Source organism: Ambystoma mexicanum, chromosome 6p (assembly GCF_040938575.1).
Source record: "Ambystoma mexicanum isolate Mex_15411 chromosome 6p, UKY_AmexF1_1, whole genome shotgun sequence".
Lineage (NCBI taxonomy): Eukaryota > Metazoa > Chordata > Amphibia > Caudata > Ambystomatidae > Ambystoma > Ambystoma mexicanum.
In genome coordinates, this window is record NC_090935.1 from 670,532,572 (window position 1) to 670,556,145 (window position 23,574).

At 43.0% G+C, this 23,574-nt stretch overlaps 1 protein-coding gene across 3 annotated transcripts in view; it reads left to right on the top strand.

The window, feature by feature from the left end:
• RASGRF2 (Ras protein specific guanine nucleotide releasing factor 2) overlaps positions 1–23,574 on the top strand; it is a 2,380,666-nt gene that overhangs the window by 1,885,989 nt on the left and 471,103 nt on the right. The window lies entirely within an intron of this gene.

Below are 23,574 nucleotides of genomic sequence, written 5' to 3' on the forward strand. Positions count from 1 at the left end.
CCAGGTTAACAGCCATGATTTGGAATCCTCCACAGTCTTGTTGGATTTAGGAAAAAATAATTTGAAGGTGACAATAAGGATATTTTAGAATTTCCCATCCACCGCACTGGGAATACCTTCTTCGCCAGAGTCCCTTCCATTCACAAAAAACTGCATTACAAATGATTGGGTGACAAAGCCTTAAGTTTTAGTTTGAAAGTTATCTTTCTGCAGCTGCGAGTAGAGCTTGTAGAATTCATATCAGATTCCTTCAGGTAAGTCACAAAAGTTAAACCATTTTAACAGATACTTTGGGACAATTGTGTTTGCATCTCCATGTCAAAGTTAGTTATGCAGCTCAACGCTGTCCTTTGACTTCACCAAAGTGTATACTTGTTCAAAAGTGCAGTCACAGCACAGCTCAGGCATGTGACAAGGTGGATGAATGATGTCTGCTTGAACCGTGCCCTGGATCCACATTTCCTATATTTCATGACCAGCAAGTGTAAGGGGCGGGGGATTTGATTGGTGCTCCAAACGGATACGGAACGCTTGGGGAACGCTTGGTGTGGTGTCTAGATTTCACTGGGATAGTCTATGAGGTGAGTAGAAGAGGCTGTGAGTCGTGCTGTATGGGCCAGACTCTGATATTACGGTCCCTGCAACCCTGTGTGGAGGGCGGGTGATACCAGACCAACAGAGTCAAACTGAGTGCTGGTCTCAAGGTTGTAGTTATCTAGCTTTGGTTATACATGTGGGTTGTGCATTAGATGGGTGATGTGTAAGATATGTTATATACATGACATTACTTTCACACGTTTACAGCAAACAGTTCCAATGTTAGCAATATCATTATAGTTTTTAGCACAATGCAATTCTAAGTTCGGGAACCAAGAATATTTTAAGTGCATTGAATTTGGCACACTTTTCAGTTTTCTGGAAGTGCAGTCTCATGGTAGAAGATGTGCTCTGTATTGCTTATGCATGAAAATGTTTCAGTGCAAGCAAACACCACATTGTATGGCTCAAACCTATGGGGTCATTCCGAGTTGGGCGGTAAGGGTTAACGGGCACTGGTAAGGATGCCGTTGCCGGTAAACCCTTACCACCCAATTCTGAGGTCCCTTAGTGGGAACCGCAAAGGACGTGTGGTCAGACCAGGTTAACAGGTCAGATCTGGTTTAGGACAGACGGCTGGGCACATCGGACTGGGCAGCATCAGCAAGGCGCTCTGGTCACAGCACGGCACAGGACTGGATCAGATCTGCAAGGCACCCTGGTCACGGCACAGGACTGGACTGGATCTATCCTTCTTGGTTCTGAGGATATTTATTTTTAGCAGGCAAGCAGTAACAGCACAGCCCGCTGTATTATGATGCTTCCCCTTTAGGCTTGTGGGGTCCTGTTCTGGAATTAGAGACCTATCTGAGAATGGTTCAGCTAGGCAATGGGCCTTTTGCTTTTTGCCAAGTTTCTGGACTCCGGAGCAAGGAAGATGTAGAGTTCAGCAGCAGGGTGCTCCGCCAGCATCAGGATAGTGAGTGAATCTGTCTGTCTATCTGTGGTGAGCTGTCTCTATTTATGCTATGAAATGTCATAATAAAGGGAGTGTGTGGGTCGGTTTAGCCTAAGCTTGCCCCTTTGAAAGGTGATTGGTTCAGAGTCTGCTCTCTGCCTTGATAGGAGGATAGGAGGAGAGAAACAGAGAGTCATCTTTATGGTGTGATTTTATGAGTCTCAGAATCCACCCCTAGCCCCTGGAACACAAAATCTACTTTTGGCAAAATACATATTTCCACATGTGCAACCTCTCTAAAAATCACATATACAGATTACATATTTTACATAGCAGCTATTCCTCAAAACCCCGTAGCTGTGGGATCATGTCTCCGCTTTTCATAGAATTTTGCCCTTTTCAATAGGAACAAAATGTCCAATTTTTAAGGAAATTTCTGCAAGTGTGCGTGTTTAACATAGGAATAAGTGTATAAAGTTTCACACTTCTAGCGGAAATACATTTTGCGTAAAATCACATTTCTTGCCATTTCTGTCCATTCTGTCTGGCACCTCTTCACCCGTGCAACCGGAAATTACATTAACAATTCGATTATTTTTATATTTTTCACAATTTTACATAGTAAGTTATCAGTCTTTAAAAAATGTGTTCTTTGTCCTTGTTAAGCAACAAATGGATGTTTGGCTCTACCCCTTGGTCTCTCCCTGGAAGCCCAGGGGCCATCCCCCATGTTTGCTCCTTGCAGAGGCCATTTATGACTGTCCTCGCACTTCAAATTTCCTGAGTTGCAGCTGGTCATTGTTCCTTTGGCCTCTGTACACCAGCTTCTTTCCTACCCTGTAATTAACACCTCTGCCAGATTCCGTGCTGGGGGGAAAGACCTTCCTTCTGTGAGAAAAACCTGTTATTGAAGTTCTGCTGCTTCAGCCAGGTTTAAATTAATTGTTAAATTATGTGGCCTTTTCCTTAGCACAAAGCAAACTTGTTGGATCAAATAGCAGCTAGAATTCTTCTTCAAGATTTTAAATCATGGGATCAAAACAATGACCATATGGGTTACTATCAGTAACAGGACTCTTAGATTGCAAACATTTGATTTTCAGTTTATACATGTTAAAGTTTAATCAGGCAGGCCCCTGACAGCTGTCATCACAGCAGCCCTCCGCTGCACAGAGATTTTTGACAGATCCACAGACAGGCCGCTTTTTTGCTGTGGAAATCTCTTTATGCGTTCAGCCTTTCCGGACCTTGTAGGTTCACAATGATTTCTTAAACTAAGTGAATTGTAGCACCCAGCAAGAATTTTTAATATTTGAAAGGTGTTCTGTACTAGCATTCTGGAGTTTCAGCAACAAAGAAAAAGATATTTAAAGCCATATTTGGACTTTCATGTAGCAGAGCACTGCTTTTTCCTTCTGTACTCCCTTTTCAATTGTTGTGGAGCCCAGTGACACATTTCAGGAGTGATAGCTCTGTTCCACCACTGACAACATGCGTGGCAGATTGGGCAGCCATCTTTTTAGGTGTTTGCCAAGCGCGATTTTTAGGGATTTTGGCACGCACAAGGGTTTTGCAACCATTTTGCTGTTTCTGATCCCATCATAACAAAGAGATGCAGCATAGCAGAGCAAAAGTGGGTCAAGACATCCCACACCATTGTTACTTATTATTTGCAAAATATATATTTGTTTTCCATGGTTAAACAATTAGGAGCCACTATGATGTATTTTTGTTAGATTACGCCTTTTAACTTTCCCTGTGCTGCTGACACACTGCGTTGTGCATGTTACTGAGTTTCACACAGTGCCTAAAAAGCCTGAGCTGCCTTTGTACCTCTTTGGCAAGTATAGGAGGATCCATCAGTGCACATATGAAGGGTGTGAGGAATCCTTAAGGGGGAATTAAAAGGCTTTACCTACAATATTATATCCATGGCTATAGCCTGCTTTGGGGATTTTCTAAGTTAACTGCCCATAGAAGCCAGGAACCTTTGGCAGACCGTTCAGCCCTTTCCACCTGATGGGTTATTGAGGGGTTGGTCTGTATAACCTCGCCTGTCCCCTGGCTTGCCAATACACACAGAATCACGATTGTGAATATGAGTTTGTTTTATTGTGCTACAATGGCTACATACATTGCAGATTGATTGTAGATAGTTTTACAATTTTAGTGTTTAGAAGGATGAGTGAGAGCATTCCTAATGTGTTATGTTTATGAGTATAAGAGATATTATATTGTAAGCGCACAGACTCATTGTTTTTGTGCAGAAGCTATGTAGGATAGCATCTAATGTTTATCATACACACAAAAGGATAATAAGCATTTGTTCCTCAATACTTCAGGGGTAGAACCACAACAATATTGCTGTCATGTAGTAAGCCTGTCAGGTGCTCAGGAGTAGCAGTTGCTCTTGTACTAAGTCCAGCGATCCAACTCTCTCCATATCCCTGCTTCAGGTACAGCACTACTCTTAGCCACAAAACCTGCCACAGCCCCAGGTGGTCATTTAGACTGCCTTTGGCGTAGAGGTTAGGCTTCAGGAAGAAAGGCATGATGTCAATCATGCCACTAGGCTGGCTAAGAGTTATGGGAGTTGTAGTCCAAACATTCTAAACAGCCAAAGATTGCGGACCCCTTTTCTAAGGTAGGTTTGGCTCTAGTTTTGCGGATTAAATTAGATCCAGTGTTGTGAAATATTGCTGGATTAGGGGTGATATTGAAGTCCCCAAAGACTTTAAATATATATATATATATATATATATATATATATATATATATATACACAGCATATTCCAGTTGAACCAAGTCGCACATGCCACAAGCCACCTAGTAACCATCACTGGAAGTTCACCTCCAGTTCAGAGCCACACCAGCAAGGCATTCTGGGTATGCAAATTAGCTCAAATGCAACCCTTTCGCTAGAGAAAATTGTGCTTGTCAAACAGGGCAGTTATATTTTATACAAAGCTTAATCAATCCAAGGCAGACATTTCTCATGACTGCAGACAACTACATTCCTGGTTTCACTGTTATTAGGGATCATCAGTGTGGCATAGTCTAACAGTCTTGTGGTTGAAGCACTGGGCCATGTTTAACAAACACCAGTACAGGTATTGTGGGTTTATAAAGGCTTGGGAAAAAAACTTGGAATGTGAAAGTGGCAGATTCCATTTGAGCCAAGTCACACATGCCACAACACCACCATCGCTGGAAGTTCACTTTCGAGTTCAGAGCCACATCGGCAAAGCATTCTGGGTATCTAAATTAGCTCAAATACAAGTGTTTTGCTAAAGAACATTGCCTTTGTCCTACAGGGCAGTGCTATTTTATGCAAAGCTTAATCAACCCAAGACACACATTTCTCAAAACTTCAGAAAACTACATCCCTTTAGTAGGGATCATCAGTGTAGTGAAGTCTGACAGTCTTGTGGTTGGATCATTGGCGGATGTTTAACAAACACCCGGAAAGTTACGATGGGATTAAAAAGTCTACCTTCCACCTGAAATGCAAAAGTAGCACATTCCTTTTGAGCCAAGTAACATATGCTGAAATGATACCTAGTAGCCATTGCTGGAAGTTCACCTCCAGTACAGATCCACATCGGCAAGCCATCAAGGGTTTTAAAATTAGCTCAAATGCAACCCTTCTGATCCAGAAAATGTCCTTTGCCTTACAGAGTAGTGCTACTTTATACATATCTTAATCAAATTGAATATGCCATCAGAGTTAGGTTACCCTTCTCCTAACTGGATATACAAACATTAAATATTTCTTTAAGGGTGGGGCACATATACCTCACCATAGTGTAGATCGGGGGTCTACAACCTGTGGCCTTTCTGATGCTCTGGACTCCAACTCCCATGACCCCTTGCCATCATGACTTTTCTGGCTAAGGCTGCTGAAAGTTGTATTCCAAAACATTTGGAGAGCCAGAGGGTGCAGTCCCCTGCTCTAGATCATAAGAATATAGGTCCTCAGATTCAGAAAGGGGCAAGGATTTGGCTCCCACCCCCAAAGCATTGTGCAAACGTGGCATCGACATTCGAGAGAATATGCTCCTGAAAAGCAAGAGTTACTGGGTGTTGGATAAGGACTGTAACTACATAGAAAGTGAAATTATACAATGTCAGAACTGAGATTTATTGAGATTTCCCAAAGTCTGTGATGTAGTCCGACAGACACGATTCAGAAAGACAGAAACATGTATCATTGTTTCTGCATGGACTACAGTGGACTTAATGCTGTCATGAAGACATTTACAGTTGCCAGTTACTTACCGCAACGCCTTTGAGCACCTTAGAGTTCACCTCTGGTTCCTGGCAGACTACCTTAACCGACTGTGCTCGGGAGAAAAGCCCATTGTTAATACCTGAGGGTATGTGCCAATTCTGGGTAATTGCCTTTGGTTTGTAGAATGCATTGCCATTTTGTAAAGGCTGAGGAACCATGCCCTCACTGGGCTGGATGACCGAAGTGTTGCCTATCTTTATGACATAGCTGGAAAGGGTCTCTTTGCTGCCTTAAGAGTGTTGCAGGCCATGCAAAAGGTCAAGCGTACTATCAAGTCATCCAAGCACTGATAAAACAGAGCATTGTGGTGTACCATGCTCTCAGAAAAGGCAGGGAAATCCAACTCCTCTCCAGTGTTAGACTGGAGCGTCTCTTAACTGGGAGCCCATCCCCACACCCACCACCAGGGGAAGCCAGTCCTGGGCATTTTATCAGTGTAACTGGGTACTATAGAAACTATGTTGTTGACAATGGAGCCATAGAAGCACCCTTAACTGCACCCACCTGAACCAAACACCCCAACAAGGTTGTTTGGTTGGGAAGCTGAAATTAAATCTCCTTTTATCATCCACATGTTCCATTTGACGCATGGAAAAGATCTGACTTGGAACGCCTTATGGACTTCATTTGTCTTGAGCTGAAGGGTAGGATCCAGAGATGTAGCACTATTGAAAAGGAGTTTTACCCCATATTTTGCACTGTAAGTCCCTTTACAACCTACCTGACAGGGTCTACCTTCATGTTCCAAACATAGTGTAAGCCTTTAAGTAAGGCAGTTTATGGCCATGAAGGGAGAGCATCTTACTTGGCTAATGTGGTCCTGCAAGAGCTAGACTTTAGAGCATAGGGCTGCGCAAATTCATGGGAATGCAGATGGTCCTGCTAGAAAGTGTTGCTGAGTAGAACATGAACGGAACCACAGAGGATTAGTACTCCTGCTGCTAATGTGGAGAGGAAATGTGAGGGCAAAAGTGCATGACTTTACATCTGCTCAGAGGTCTTGTACCTTTTTGTTTTTCCAAACTGATTTACTAACCGTTTTCCCAGATAAACTATAATCCATGGCCTCATCTGGAATGCAACTGTGTGATGTGTCCAAAATCCCTTGACCTGTTAGCCTTAAGGCGTCCCAAAGAGTAAGACCCCCTGTTTCTTGCATGAGCCTCCCCACATGGGTAGTTGTGTCCTTAGCTGGCTGATGGCAGACAAATCCTTAGTTTGTGACTGGTCGGATTACACCTGCAGATTGCATAAAATACCCTAAAGGGCACATTTGTGTCAAAGTTCCATAGTGAGGTTCACAGCGAACCTTGCTCCTTTATGAGCACACACATATGGTCATGGCCCCTGCCTGTCTGAAAAGGTGAGGACACTAGAAGCCAAGGCCATTTTTGGCTGGAAACTGGAATGATATTTGGGATTCCTGAGAGGAATCCACATCCGAGTGTTTTTGAGGGAAGTAGCATTTGAAAGTTTAAAAGTGGCGGCCATCTATAATTGCTATGCAAGGTCATTCCGATGCGGGGGAAATGCCATGGGCTTGGAGTGAGAGGGTGGCTGTGGATTTAGTGGATTCGGAGCAATTGCCGTTCTTGAATAAGAAAAATGGTCGGTCTATTTCCAAAGGTCAAATAGGATCCAAGGTTTTCTGAGTTGATGTTACCCTTTGGCTGATGAATATGTTGTGCTGTTGTGGCCTTTTTTGACACTGGATGACTCTTGTGAAATATCCTGATGCATCTGATTTTAAGTCGTTGACTCGTTGTGATCTTCTGTCATTTTACTAATCACAAGTAAACTGCAGAAGCAATAGAAAAATCCCATTTTCTCTGGGCATAGTGTGCTTCTTAGATGTATTGAGCAAAGCTCTACAATTGTGATTTGTTGTAAATGGGGAATCATAATTGTGATTGTATTTGCGTCCCAGTGCGCATTTGCAGTCTACCATCCCATTCACCTTATTAAGAGCCTTGGCGTCAATATGGAAAGAGGTTTCTCAATGGAGTAGAGATTGGGGGAACTGTTGAAAGAAAGTTGTTATACTCTTCAGACCTTAAAATAGATGTTTCTATTTCTTAGGTTGACAGACATGTTGCAAGTGACTATCTCCCTAGACCTCGCCTTCTCAGACTATTCAAATAGATGCTGTGTCGGTCCACCCAAACCAGTCCTCAATCGACTGCCGAGACTTTCTCAGACTATACTGATTTGAGCATACCATTCCAACTCTTAGATTTCTGCATTGGCTTCTGTCCACTTAAGATCTGCTCTTTTTCTCACTGTCCACAAGACAGAGTTAAAATGTCCGAGGGGCTCGCTTTAAGTTTGTGCAGCGTCACTCTGGGACTGGCTGCCAAGGAACATTACAACTTTTGAGAACCACCTTCAATTCAGACAGACTTTTCTATTTCTGTCACACCGCGGACGTGGAAACTCTGGGCAAGATGGAGGCGTTATTAGACCCCTCTAAAGGTCTGCTTGACGCTCTAGTCGTTTTTTGGACCAGCAGGTATATAAGGAGGCCACGCCCCCTGCGAGTCGCGTTGCAACTCGCATTCGTCGGTCTTTGGACTTTTGCCTGTGCTGCAGTGCCCCGCTTACGAGTATTTCCTTGTTACTATTTTCCCGGAGCCTTGATTCTTCCCTGGTCTTCCCCTCTCGTGCATATCCCTTTTTTCGCCTGCCCTGCCTCTTTTCCTGTCTTTCTTTTTTCCTCCGCTTCTCTCAGGTGCCGGTCAGCCTCTCCGCTGCCGCTTTTCCCGACTAATCTGCAGTTCCGGTTGTGCTTTCTGTTTTTTTTTAATATTCTACCTTGGGGTCTAGTGGGCTCTCAAATATCCGTCCGCTGTGTTTTCAGAGCGGTCACATTCTATTCCGAGTTTCTCTCACTTTCCATTCCAATTGATCACCCATTCTCTCTCTCTCTCTCTCTCTCTCTCTCTCTCTCTCTTGCTCTCTCTGGTTCTCTCTCGTGCTTGTTATCTTCATCTTATTAATTCATCCGGTTTTCCCTTGGTGGCTTTCCCTATTTCTTTCAGCCTCCTGTCATCTTACCTGTTTGCCTTCTGTTTGGGGTTGTTCCTTTGTCCCAAGGGTGCTGCCAATCCCCATTCCCATACAGAGCATAAGCTTGGAGCTAATCCCTATCCAGAAAGATCAGAGACTTCTACCATCTTTCATTCGAATTTCCAATTTCTATTTTGGTGCACGACAATACCAGCCTCTCCAATCTTCACATCGGCTCGGCCAATACCATCTACTATTACACAGGGTTTTTTCTGCCATATCTGGCTTTTTCCCTGTTTGAAGGGGCGGACTCCCTTGGGTTCACCTGACTGCCAGATCCACAGGCGGGCAAGGTGGCCTCGGGGGGAGACCGTCCCTACCTCTTCGAACGCAAGAAGGGAAGAAGGACTGTCAAATCGAGTGACGAAGGAGAGAATCCCACGAAGGAAAGAAGAAGGAGACAGAGGACATCAAACCCCACTGAAGATCCAGGTGAGGAGTCTCAGGGGGAAGGAACTTCCGCATACCGTGACAGATCGCAACGCCACCCAACCAACATGGCCTCCTTGGAGCAATACCAGGAGATGGTGACCGCTATTCAGGGCCTTCAGGCTGAGGTTCAGAATCTCCGAACTGAGAACATTAACCTACGCCAACAAGTACCGGCACGAGAAGATTCCCGAGGCGATCTACCTCCCCTGACCTTTTCCTTTGGGAAGTATGATGGCAGTCCGAAACTCCTAAAGGGATTCCTGAACGCCTGTATGATTTACTTCACGTTTCGACCAAAGGCATATGAACTGGATAGAGCTAAAGTTGGGTTTCTTGTTTCCAACCTTGTGGGCAACGCGTTGGCCTGGGCAACTCCGCTGATAGCACAGTTGGATCCTGCCATAACTGATTACTCTCAGTTCACTCAATTGATGCGTTCTAGATTTGAGAGACCAGAGGTCCAATATTCTTCCTATGAAGCCCTTCTGGATCTCCGTCAAGGAAATCAAGATGTACAGACCTATGCCTCTACCTTTACCAAATTAGCCACAGACGCAGGATGGCCAGATTCGGCACAGCAGACCCTTTTTTGTCGAGGCTTACATGATGAACTTAAGGATGAGCTAGCCAGGATGGCGCGTCCTGCTTCCTTTCAAGAGTTGGTCACGTTGTCCCTGCAATTGGAGTACAGACTGCAGGAGCGGAAGCTAGAAAGAAGGAGGTTCAGACTTCATCCTTCAGTAGGAATTCCCACTGCAAGCCCTCCACACCGACCACAATCGGATGAGCCTATGCAAATGGGAACAACCCGAGGTCCTTTGACCCCCGAGGAACGCAAGAGACGCAGAGACCTGGGTCTCTGCATGTACTGCGGATCTTCAAAGCATTTGCTTCGGAATTGTCCCGAAGTACCCCCGAGACGTTCGGGAAACACGCCTCCCCGGTCTTGAGCAGGGAAAAGAACCGGGCAGAGTCGAAGAATCCCTGCAATTCCATCCACCAGGATAATTCCGTTGGTGCTCATAGCCTCATGGTGTTTACGGTGCGGCTTACATTTGAATCCTCCCCATCAGTAGAAGTCTTAGCAATGCTGGATTGTGGTGTGGCCGGAAACTTCATTGCTATCCAGTGGGCTCAAGAACAAGGCATACCCCTACGCCAGAAAGCCTGCCCTTTGCCTGTAGAAGGGGTAGATGGAGCACCCCTTTCCTCTGGTCCCATTATTAAGGAGACAGTTCCAGCTAACATGTCCTTGTCTCAGCACCAAGTACAGATCATCTTTGATGTGATTAGAGCAGCTCATTTCCCAGTCATCCTGGGCATACCCTGGCTACGTAAGCATAATCCCAGGATTGATTGGTCTGCTAATACCATCTGTTTTTTATCACAGTACTGCTCGAAGGCATGCCTTCCGCAGGCCCCTCCTTTGATGGGGAAAGGGGTCGCACTCTCGACTTCGACGACAGTGGTCCAAATGATTCCGCCGTGTTATCAAGAGTATGCTGAGATCTTGGAAGACAGACTACCTCGTACTTTACCCCCGCATCGAGCTGAGGACTGCACCATCGATCTAAAGCCTGAGGCGTCTGTTCCTTTCGGGCGCATGTACCCTATGTCACTCCCGGAAAGAAGAGCTTTGAAGGAGTACTTGGATGCCAATCTTCAAAACGGTTTAATTCAGGAATCTCATTCTCCAGCAGGGGCCTCAATGTTCTTCATCCCTAAGAAGGGTACCACGGAATTGAGACCGTGTATAGATTACCGTGGGTTGAACAGCCTGACTATTCGGGATAGGTACCCTATGCCCCTCATAAAGGAGGTGCTTGAAGCCGTGGAAGGAGCCTCAATCTTTACCAAATTAGACCTTCGAGGAGCCTATCATTTGTTGAGAATAAGGGAGGGAGACGAGTGGAAAACGGCATTTAGAACTCCTCTGGGACACTTTGAGTATAGGGTAATGCCCTTTGGACTTGTGAATGCTCCTGCCATGTTCCAACGATTTGTAGACAAGATCTTCTCGGATATGTTATATGCCTCAGTAGTGGTCTATTTAGACGATATACTGGTCTTCCCTTCCTCCCTCTCTGAACATCGAAGGCATGTCAATCAAGTCCTTCAAAGACTGAGAGAACATCAACTACTGGTTAAACCAGAGAAGTGCGTTTTTGAAGCCTCCTCAGTATCCTATTTAGGGTTTATTCTTTCTAAGGAGGGGTGCAGATGGATCCCGAGAAGGTGAGGGCGGTTCTTCAATAGCCTACTCCAAGGATATACAGAGATTTCTGGGACTATCTAACTTTTATAGAAGATTTATTCCCAGCTTCTCAGATATTGTTCTACCAATCACCCGTTTGCTTAAGAAAGGCCAGAGGTTCGAATGGGATAAGAAGGCGGATCAGGCCTTTCAACTACTTTAGAGGACATTCACTACTGCTCCCATCCTAGTGCAGCCTAATCAATCTCTTCCTTTTGTGGTGGAGACGGATGCCTCCGGCGGTGCTATCGGAGCTGCTCTTCTACAATCAGGCAAGGATGGAGCAGAACATCCGGTAGCATATTATTCCAGAACTCTTACACCTAGTGAGAGGAACTACTCTGTGTTGGAACGAGAATTATTGGCGATCCGTCAGGCATGCAGTGAGTGGAGGCATTTACTGCAGGGGGCTGCCCATCCTTTTCTGGTTCGCACAGACCACCGGAATCTAAAGGTTTTGCAACAGATGGAGTGTCGCAATTCTCGTCACGCCCGATGGGCGTATTTTTTTTCCCAGCTCGACTTTGAGATAACCTACCTTCCAGGAAAGGAGAATGCCTTAGCAGACGCTATGTCCCGCAGCCTGGAGCCCGAAGACGATCAAGGCCTGGGTGAGATACTCTCTGGTAAGAGAATCCTAGGAATGGTCAGCTCCTTCATACAAGAAGTAGAACGCTCTACCAGTCTCACAGAAGTCTCTCCTGACCTTATATCCCTCATGGAAAGGAGAGGGAAGCTATATTTTCATCAAGGTTCACTGTATTTACCGTCCAAGAAGCTCCAAACACAAGCCTTGTTCTGGTGCCATGACCTTCCATTGGCAGGACATAAGGGCCAAGGGGCAACAGTACATCTGATATCCAGATATTTCTGGTGGCCGACTATGGACCAGGACGTCAAGACATATGTGATGGCTTGCCCGGTATGTGCTGCTAATAAACCCATCACTCATCGACCCTTGGGTCTGCTCCAACAAGAACCTCTACCATCGCAACCCTGGGAACACATTTCCACTGATTTTATCGTGGATCTCCCTCTCTCTATGGGTTCCACAGCAATCATGGTTACGGTGGATACATTGAGCAAGATGGCTCATTTCTCTCCCTTGCCTGGCCTGCCTTCTGCACCCGAAGCAGCCAAAGTATTCCTGAGAGAAATAGTGAGATTGCATGGTCTACCTTGGACCATTGTGTCCGATAGAGGGTGCCAATTTACGTCTCGATTCTGGTCAGCTTTATGCAGCTATTTGGATATAAAGAGAGCGTTATCCTCTGGTTATCATCCCCAAAGCAACGGACAAACAGAACGCTTAAATGCCACTCTCGAACAATATCTCTGTTGTTTTTGTCACCAGGAACAAGATAAGTGGAAGTCCTTTTTAACTTTGGCAGAGTTCACTTACAACAACACCCAACATTCTGCAACTGGCTTCAGCCCCTTCTTCTTCACCTACGGATATCATCCGAGACATATACCTCTCTTTGGGGTTCCTCCAACTACAGTCCCTTCGGTAGATCAGCGCCTTCATGATCTTCGTTCCATCCAGAAGGAGGCTGCGCAGAAACTGGAGGCGAGTAGGATTCGATACAAGAAGTATGCCGATAAGAAGAGATCACCTAACCCCAAATGGGAGGTGGGAACTAAGGTCTGGTTGTCAACCAAATATCTCCCACGTTGGGTCCGCCCTGGTAAATTCTCAGCCCGCTTTATAGGCCCATTTCCCATCTTGTCTCAAGTAAACCCTGTGGCATTTCTTTTACAACTGCCATCCAGTCTGAAAAGGATACACCCTGTTTTTCATACCTCCCTCCTGAAGACCTATCACCCAAATCCCATGGGCCGTCGTATACCCTCCTCCTCTATGCTCCAAGATCCCGAACCGGAAGAATATGAAGTGGAGAGGCTGGTTGATTCACGTTACAGGCATGGGACTGTACAATATTTGGTCCAGTGGAAGGGGTATTCGGTTGCAGAACGATCATGGGAACCCAGACGTCATATCCACGCCCCACGACTTCTAAGACAGTTCCATCGCCTACATCTGGGAAAACCCGGGGGTGAGTCGATGAAGAGAGGGCATACTGTCACACCGCGGCCGTGGAAACTCTGGGCAAGATGGAGGCGTTATTAGACCCCTCTACAGGTCTGCTTGACGCTGTAGTCGTTTTTTGGACCAGCAGGTATATAAGGAGGCCACGCCCCCTGCGAGTCGCGTTGCAACTCGCATTCATCGGTCTTTGGACTTTCGCCTGTGCTGCAGTGCCCCGCTTACGAGTATTTCCTCGTTACTATTTTCCTGGAGCCTTGATTCTTCCCTGGTCTTCCCCTCTCGTGCATATCCCTTTTTTCACCTGCCCTGCCTCTTTTCCTGTCTTTCTTTTTTCCTTCGCTTCTCTCAGGTGCCGGTCAGCCTCTCCGCTGCCGCTTTTCCCGACTAATCTGCAGTTCCGGTTGTGCTTTCTGGTTTTTTTTTATATTCTACCTTGGGGTCTAGTGGGCTCTCAAATATCCGTCCGCTGTGTTTTCAGAGCGGTCACATTCTATTCCGAGTTTCTCTCACTTTCCATTCCAATAGATCACCCATTCTCTCTCTCTCTCTCTCTCTCTCTCTCTCTCTTGCTCTCTCTGGTTCTCTCTCGTGCTTGTTATCTTCATCTTATTAATTCATCCGGATTTCCCTTGGTGGCTTTCCCTATTTCTTTCAGCCTCCTGTCATCTTACCTGTTTGCCTTCTGTTTGGGGTTGTTCCTTTGTCCCAAGGGTGCTGCCGATCCCCATTCCCATACAGAGCATAAGCTTGGAGCTAATCCCTATCCAGGAAGATCAGAGACTTCTACCATCTTTCATTCGAATTTCCAATTTCTATTTTGGTGCACGACAATACCAGCCTCTCCAATCTTCACATCGGCTCGGCCAATACCATCTACTATTACACAGGGTTTTCTCTGCCATATCTGGCTTTTTCCCTGTTTGAAGGGGCGGACTCCCTTGGGTTCACCTGACTGCCAGATCCACAGGCGGGCAAGGTGGCCTCGGGGGGAGACCGTCCCTACCTCTTCGAACGCAAGAAGGGAAGAAGGACTGTCAAATCGAGTGACGAAGGAGAGAATCCCACGAAGGAAAGAAGAAGGAGACAGAGGACATCAAACCCCACTGAAGATCCAGGTGAGGAGTCTCAGGGGGAAGGAATTTCCGCATACAGTGACAATTTCCGGCCCAGTGGCTTACGATGGTTGGATGTGTTGTGTTTGATTCGATTCAGCATAGTGCCAGGAGGCAGCTCAGGTGATGCAAGTGTGATTAAGAATACCCGCTAACATAACATTTGAAGACTTGTGCATATATTTACTATGTAGAAGCAATTGCCGCATCTCGGACGAAAATGTCTTTGGGTTCTCAAATGCTTTCCTTGAATTAATTACAAATGGCCACATGACTATTGCACCTATTGTGTAAAAATAAATATTGGATTTGTGTTGCAATATTTTGTAGTTTCACGAGCATTTAAAGATTTTTGAATTTGCTATTACAATGCTCTTTTAAATCGCTTTGGATATGGGAATTAAACGGGCTCTCCCATTCTTAATTTAGAAAACAATCAATAATCCTATTGCACATTAGAGAATAAAGATTTGTATGCATATGTTGCTTAGCCCCCAAAATAAACACTGCAAGTGCCTTCTGATTGAGTTTGTATCAAATACAGACTTTTTGGTGGGTTAAGAAGAGCAACGTGATATCCGTTTTTTGACCTGCTGCACGTGCTGCTTTATATTGGTTTGCATAAGGAAACATGGACATACTACTTCTGCACTTGTCCATTAGTGCAAATGTCATTTTTCCACTTATAAATTGGTGCACATGGCAGTTTTCAAATGTCAGTCAACCATTCAATGTATGTTATGTGGCTCCTTTGGCCTATTAACAAAGCATTGTTGCCTCAGAAAGAACACAGTTTTGATACACAAATGCAGCTTATCAAAATAAGAGTGTCACTTCGCCCATTACTGACACCACCTTTACTACCACAGCAGAGGCGAAATCACACTTGTGTTGGTTTCTTGTCTGGCGGGGAGATGAACACTGATGCATCATCTATCGAAATGAAGTGGAGCCGCCTCGCTTCTGATATACTACAATCCAATTTCTTTGAGTCTTAGGCTTAAGTTTGTAGCTAGTTGTGCTCTATGGTGTGGATGCACTTCTTCTGCCTTTCAGTGTGGATTGCAATCAGGCTAAAGGTCAGGGATGCCTTGTTATTCGACATAGTATTATTATCCAGGAGGATCAGAGACTTTTCCCCAAAAGGTACAGCCAAGAAACTTTAAAAAACACGAATTAGGTGGGACCAAGCCTGATTTGCAAATGGTTTTTCCACTTTTGTAATGGCTTGGCAGGCAAAGAACAACTGTCTGGAGTGTTGCACAGAGCAATGCTAGAGGTTAGGATTTATTCCAAACCTTCCAACCATCATCTCTTTTGTTTTACCGTAAGTCACCCCGAGGAGACGGGTACACACAGACATGGGTCCAATGCCTGCTGGGCCTAGAGACCCAAGCTACTCCTCACCGATGAGGCCCAACAAGACTGAAACATGTTTGGGGATGCTTGTGGTCTTGTGCAGAAGTGATGTGACCAAGCAGTTCGGCTGGACTGCCCCTTTTGGGGTGGGACCAAGCCTGATTTGCATATGGTCTTTCCCCTTTTGTAAATGCTTGGCAGGTGAAGAACGATGTTCTGGAGGGTTGCCCAGAGCAATGCTTGAGGTTAAGATTTATTAAAAAAACGTCCAGCCATCACCTCATTTGTTTAGCGCAACCTTTGGTCCTTTCATTTTATTCTGCCAGTGTTAAACCATAAAGACTTAAAACACAATTGTGTTTTTATTGTGATTTGATTTATACATTCAACCTTTACACAAAATAATAGTTTGCAACAACACAGAATTATTAATTCAATAAAACATACAGTGTCATATATAAAAACACATAAAGACAGTTTCTCGTCGATCTTTCTTATCAGCAGCCATAGTTCGAAACGTTGTCCCACCATTGAGATCCAAGCATTACCTCACAGTATTCTCAATATTAAGATGCTTCTATAAAGTGCTAATAACAGTGCAATATTGTCTCTTACCCTAAGACAGAACCATTTTGATTCCTGGCAATAAATACACTATTCAAGAGATTTGTATATGCATCAAAGTAAAAAGATTGGTAAAAATCTACAAGGTGCCAGCAACAGTGCAACACTACTCCCTTCCATCAGCCGAAACCATAAAGATTCATTAGCTTGGTCAAAATTATAATGTACAAAGGATTTCAAATTCAGTCCTCTAATGTTCCTGGATTTCTCGCAATATAAAACTAAATGTTTAAATGTTTCGAGTAGGTCCGGCTTATTATAAAGTCTACAGTTCCTAGCTTCTCTATCCAGGCCTAATCTAGGTCCATTGCCTTCTAGTGTAGGAAGCTGGTTCCATTTGAATCTAATATAAATATTGCAAACTTTGTTACAGAGAAAATTATAAATATATTTGGGCAAACATGTTCTCTTTCTAATCTGTATTTGTAATTGGTATGTTCCTGATTGCGCCAACTGTATTGATAGTTTAGTTTTTGCAACAATGTGAGCTAGTTTATTGCAATAGCACCACACTACCATAAATTCCTTTTCAAGGTTTCTTTAATTTTTCCAAGATTACACTCAATCTTTTTCTTATTTTTTTTTGTCTATATCACAATTTGTCTCACAGTTTCTCTTTTCTCTCAACACGTGTTTCTCCACTGTTCTATAGTGGCTCATCAGGAGAGAATCATGTTGTTCTTGTTCAGCGCCACCAATTATTGTGTATATTTATAAATTGGATTATGGTTCTCCACTGTATCTGTAAAAGTGGTTGGAAACGGTCATAATTGTAGAGGGGGATCCACTTGTTCTCTTTCTAATAAATGTGAAGTATTCTGAATAAATGGTGTATTGGCCTGTCATTTGCCAATCCGAATCGTAACGTTTCCTACTAGTTTTGTTAATCGATTCCTCCTTATTAGAGCCAATTTTATGTAGGAATCTGCACTTTTTTTGCTTAGATTGTTAAGGGGGAAAACAGGTTTATCCATTAGTGCAGTATTTAAATCCACATCAAGCAATTTTGTTGGAAGAACAATACGTTTTGAATATAAACATAGCTTGTTCCCTATTACAATTATCTCAAGAGAAATAAGTCCCAGCTCGTGTCTAATGACACAATTTGGTATTGAAAGAGCTAGGCCTAGAGTTTTCTTCCAAATAGACTCCTGTAAGGAATTCAAACAAGCTCCCAAATCTACTAAAACTACTTCCAGACCAAAGGTTATAGCAGGCACAATTTTTTGCTGAACAGAATCTCAGCAACGGGATCATAGAGAATGTACACAAACTAGCATAGAGACTTTTTAGTTGTGCCAACAGAGGCTTTATCCTTGCTCTCAACCACTCCCTAATGGTTGTCATCAAATCGTTGGTGATGGTGAAGCCCAAATACCTGGTTGTGTAGACACTCTCCAACTTAGAGTCACCAACTAACCAATACATTGTTTTTGGCTTCTTTTTGTTTGTATAAATGACGACCTTAGACTTGGCTCCATTTATCATTAGATTGTTGTCTACAATATATCTGGAAACTAAAGTTAGTTTCCTTTGTAAACCAATAGGAGTCCAATCAAAAAATAATAGGTCATCCGCAAATGCCAGCCAGTGTAATCTTGTGGCCCTCAATGTCATTGGGAATGCATTTACAGAATCCCATAACGTGTCGATATCCGCAACATATAGATTAAATTTCCTCTGGGCGATAGTTCACAGGATAAATGCAATTGACCGTTTTAAAGATGGGAATAATAGGACAGATGCCATGTCAGTGGGAATACATTTGTTCTTAAAATATCTTTAGGTCCGGGTCATTGTTTGTAGTTATAGGGGCTAGATAATCAGGACTTGGTGCCCTGGATGACTTACTATTTCAAATGGTTTCCCGAATATCTTCTGTTGTCAGAGGATGATATTTAAATCTCATGAGGGTGAAGTTTGGAGGATTAGTTAATGTCTCATCCTCCGGTTTAAACACACATTAAAAATATTTATATGTTTTGGTGTCAACCAACAATATAGACACACAAAATGTGTATGGTTGACCAGTTTCCAAAAGGTGTCTGTTACATTCGTCAAGGTCTAGCGGAATGGGGACAGGCTCAGATTGCCTGTTGTACGGTCAGAGAGGAGTTATTGCGTGAAAGCAATTCACTCCAGTCCCTTCGTTTTTCCTGGAGAAACACCTTGGAGCTGAACCACAATAAAATTAACAGTGTCAAATGCTCAGTACCCAGTCCTTCAATGTATTTGCTTTCATATCGAAAACAGAGTCCACCATAATATGTTACTATTTCACTTGCCTACCCTTCACACAAACGCTATCAAGTTTCCATATTTGGTGTTGCTTTTTTTAGCACAAAAAAGTGATTAGTAACATAGTGTAATAGTAAGTGATTCCTGTATAGTTATGATAGCCTTGCTGTTTTTAGCGTATGGCTGTGAACCCTAAGAAGGAAGAACATATGTTTCAGTTCCTGTTGTCTGGTTATAATAAATCCCTGTGTTGTAAGGTTTCATTGGTGGTATACCTGTGTGGAGCATTAGTTATAATCAGTCTTGCATTCAGAAAATGAATTGACGCTGATAGTATGTATGTCACAACATAGTATGTATGTCACAACAGAAGCTCTAAAGCTGCCGGCCACAACAGTCAGAGAGTAGTTCTCTTCAAACAAGTGGAGGGATCATCTGTTAACATCTTCTTTTTTCATAAGGCTTGAGTAGAATAAGATTTCAGTATTGGTTTCTACCGCATTCCCATACCTGACGCCTCTTCTGGGGTGTGAAATGATGGTGTCACACCGATTACCATGAAATAACCGAAAGGAGAAATGACTGATTTCTTTTTTTCATAATGTGGGTGGAGACCCCTGCCACCACTCTCCCCCACCTTAACTATTGCCCTTACCCCACCCCACACCTATATTTTAGTTAAAGGTCTCCAAATTTCGAAATAAATCAGTAAAAATACTTGGTCATTTACCCATTTATTTTTATTTTCGAGCATTTTTGCAGATACCTTTTGATTTGTCACACCATCGGGATTCCTGTAACACCATTTTTACCATTACTTGTGCAACTCATTTTCTTCATCCTTCACTTTCCTTTGTCTAGTTTCCCTGCCAGGTAGCTTTTCCTTGTAAATGCCCTCCACTTTTGTAAATCGTTCTGCCATTCTAGGCTCGATCTGCAACGGGCACATTGTGTTCCTGTTTGGAAATGACTTTGTAAATCGGTCCTATGTGTCAATAATTGTGAGTGTTCATATGTTTTCATAATTGGGAACGGCTAAATCTTCTGCTGTATAGTAAGTGAAAGAGATCTCACTGTGTTATGTAATATCCAACCATTAATCCGATGCCTTACTCCACCAACTCTGGTGTCCTTGAAGGGCGCGCAAAGAAGCAAGTGAATGGTATCACCCAGTACCATTCTTCAGCCAGCATGGCTCCTCCATAGTCTTTCTTCTGTGTCTCTGGTGAAATGTTGACACAATGCCATGCAGCAGGCCTGACCACTTTGCTGACTTACCTTCTAGATATGGAAACTTACAATGTAATAGTTAGAAAATGCCAAATTGACCTTTAATCCCAAATGTATTTTCATACTTATGATTTAAATGGCATTCCCTTTTTTACACCATATCTTTATTAGTTTTCAAATGTTATAACAGGTATAACAAAATATATAAGAAAAAGAAAATAAACATATCGCCAACGTCACTTATTGAAATCAAATTGTAAGCAAAGCATCAAGGCATATAAGGAAAGTCATACTGTATCAAAGTAAAGGAAACATGTTTCCATTGACAAGGAATCACTGATCTGTCTTCTTCGGGCATTGACATGAGATGAATGGTTCTAAAACTCAGCTATATTTAGTGTATGTATCAGAAAGAAAAGCTGTTATTTTTTCCATGACACGCACATGCCAAAGCCTGGCCCACAACATATGTAACAAGGCAGTCTACATCGCCCTTCCAGTTTTGGGCTATTGTCAGGCGTGCTACTGTTAAGATATGATTGGCCAATTGTGAATGCTTGGATCCCAGTGTAAAGATCTCTTGGTCATCCATATCACCTAGGAGGAGCACCAATGGACTCAGGGGTAAGGGTCTGTCTAATAGTCTATGGATTAGCGTGGTAATCTCGGTCCGGAAAGGTTTCATCTTGGGACAGTGCCACCATATGTGGGCCATGCACCCCACCTCACCGCATTCTCTCCTGCAAAGAGTAGAGGATTTCAGGTAGATGTTGTGGATCAAGTTGGGGGTCAAGTATCATTGATATAGAACTTTACATATAACCTCTCAGGAGGAGGGTTGGGAGAGTGCATTCTAGTTCTTCAAAGCAGATCATGTAAGTCAACCTATCATCAACAGTGTTATTAATGTCTTATATATGTTAGAAATGTTATGTACCGTGAGGTTAAAGGAAATTAACTTTTCAAAGGATGTCAGCTCTCAACTATCTTGATATTTGGGTGGGATATCCATGCCCTTATTTGTATATAATGATACCTGTCTGGTTCTGAAAGGGAGACATTTGTTTTGCATTGTTCAAAAGTCAGTGGTATTGCCTCCTCGTATAACTGGCCCAAGTTACAAAGTCCTTCATCTGGTCATTTGGTAAAGATACAGTCATTCATCCCCATTGGAAATTTAGGATTACTAAAGACCGGAGTTAATGGTGAAAGGTTAGTGGAGAGGCCAAACCTTTGTACTGCTATGTCCCAATAAAAGAGACTAACCAAAGTAGAGGATCTCATCAATGTAACACATGGTTGATGTTTAGGAGGTTAACCATGGGAACGCAGCTAAGTGAGTTTTAGTTCGACTTGTTTGAAGTCCTTCCACCTTCTATGTTGATGAACATCTGTCCAATCAAAATGTATAGAGATTTGTGTCGCCAGCAGTTAATTATAAATATTCAGCACCACTTTGTTTGGGGCACATTCAAATCTTTCTAAATAGCCTTGGGATTTATCTAAACAGATAAAGTTACACATTTTGGCCTGTCATTATTTTATTGTGTCAAGGGTTATCTTGATGGGGAGGGCTTGAAGGATGTAAAGAAGCCTTAAGAGTGTGTTAATTTTAATTGTGATACTGCACCTAAACCATGAAGCAGCAATCTTTTTCCAACAGTTTAGATATATACATAGGTTACTCTCGAGATCTGGGAAATTATGTCGATAAAGAGTGTCAGCAGACCAGGATAGGAAAATACCTCGATATTTTATTTTTTCCGGGGCCCACTGAAATGGATAGCGATGGCCTAGGAATGTATGTCCTCCATGGCAATTGAAACATTAAAGGCATGTTTTTTAGTATAATGTATAGCATATCCTGAGACTAGACAGAAAGGATATAACTCCCTGATCATAGCTGGGAGTGTAGATCTGGGATTAGTTTTCCTGAAAAGTACATTATCTGCAAATAAAGCAGGTTTATGGGTAGTTTGTCCCATGTCAACTCCAGTTATTATATGGTTATGTAAGATTGTGGAAGCAGATTACACTATTGCCAGGACAAATAGAGGTGCAGATAGAATGCAGCCTTCTCAGAGTGCCTCAGAATAGGGAAATTAGTTTAGAAATGTGTTGTTGATTTTAATGGATGTACGACAGTAATGAAAATTAGCCAATACGAGGCATATACATTTGGGGCCAAACCCAAAGGCCTCCAAAACTTTGAGTTAATTCTTCCAGTTTATAGTATTGACTGCTTTCATTGCATCTAGTGTGAGTAGGACCAGAGGGATCTTCTTTTTAACACATTAGTCTGTACCATTAAGGACCTTTCACATATTGTCATGCGAATAAAGCCTGTTTGGTCTAAGTTAATAATATTGGGATCAAAAAGTTAGAAAGATTTTTTTAATAGATTCTAGCGTCCTTGTTTAAAATGGCAATATGGTGATATGACAAACACTTTGTAGGGTCCTTGTCTGGTTTACGTAAAATAGTTAATGAGGGGCTTGAAATGGGGCTGTGACTCTGCCTTTTGCAAGAAAATGGTGAAAAAGCAGAGTAAGGGGCTGAGCCATTTGTGACACCATTTATTTAATAATAGGAGATAGAAAACCTGTCTGGACATGGGGACTTGCCCAAGAGGAGTGATTTAATTGCTTGTAAGATCTCATCAAGTTTGATGGGGCGCTTTAACTGTTCATCAGTTCCAGTGTAACTGCGCTTGATATAAATAGGATTGCCGTTGGTCAGGAGCTAAGGTTTCCGCTTTAAACAATGTTGTATACGAATCTTTCATAACATTAAGTTTAGAAGATTCCTCCAATGACAAACTACCATCTGCATCTTTTAAGTGGTGCATATGAGTTCTCCCTTGTATTTGTAAGCCAATATTTGATTTGCTTTGTTACTTTTAGTGTAATAAAATGGTTTAGTGCGCAAAAAGGATTTCATAGCTTCTGCTCTTAACAATGTTTCCATTTCACCTCTGGGATTCTCGAATTTGCAGTAGATTTTACGAGAATTTGTTTGTTTATGTTCCGATTCTAGAGCTTGAATATTAGTTTCTAATTATTCCTGGCATGCTTTCCTTATTTTTCGTTTCATGGAGGACTGTTTAATCAGTTCACCTCTAAGTACCACAGCGATTCCAGGTAAACCTCCCCATTATCGTTATTCTGCAAATAAAAGAGTATATGTTCATTGAATTTCTCTACCAGGAAAGGGTCCTTTAGTAATACATGATTTAAACACTGTGTAATATATAGAAGGATCTCGACCAAGGGAAATGGATAGCTCAAAAAGAGTGTGGTTAGTTTGCTTGCACTTTGCTCTCTATAGTGGCTCTTTGGAATGAGCTAAATAGGCCAAGTGGAGAGATTAGCATGTCAGTTTTGAAATGACTATTGTGTACATGAGAAAAGAACTTGCAACCTT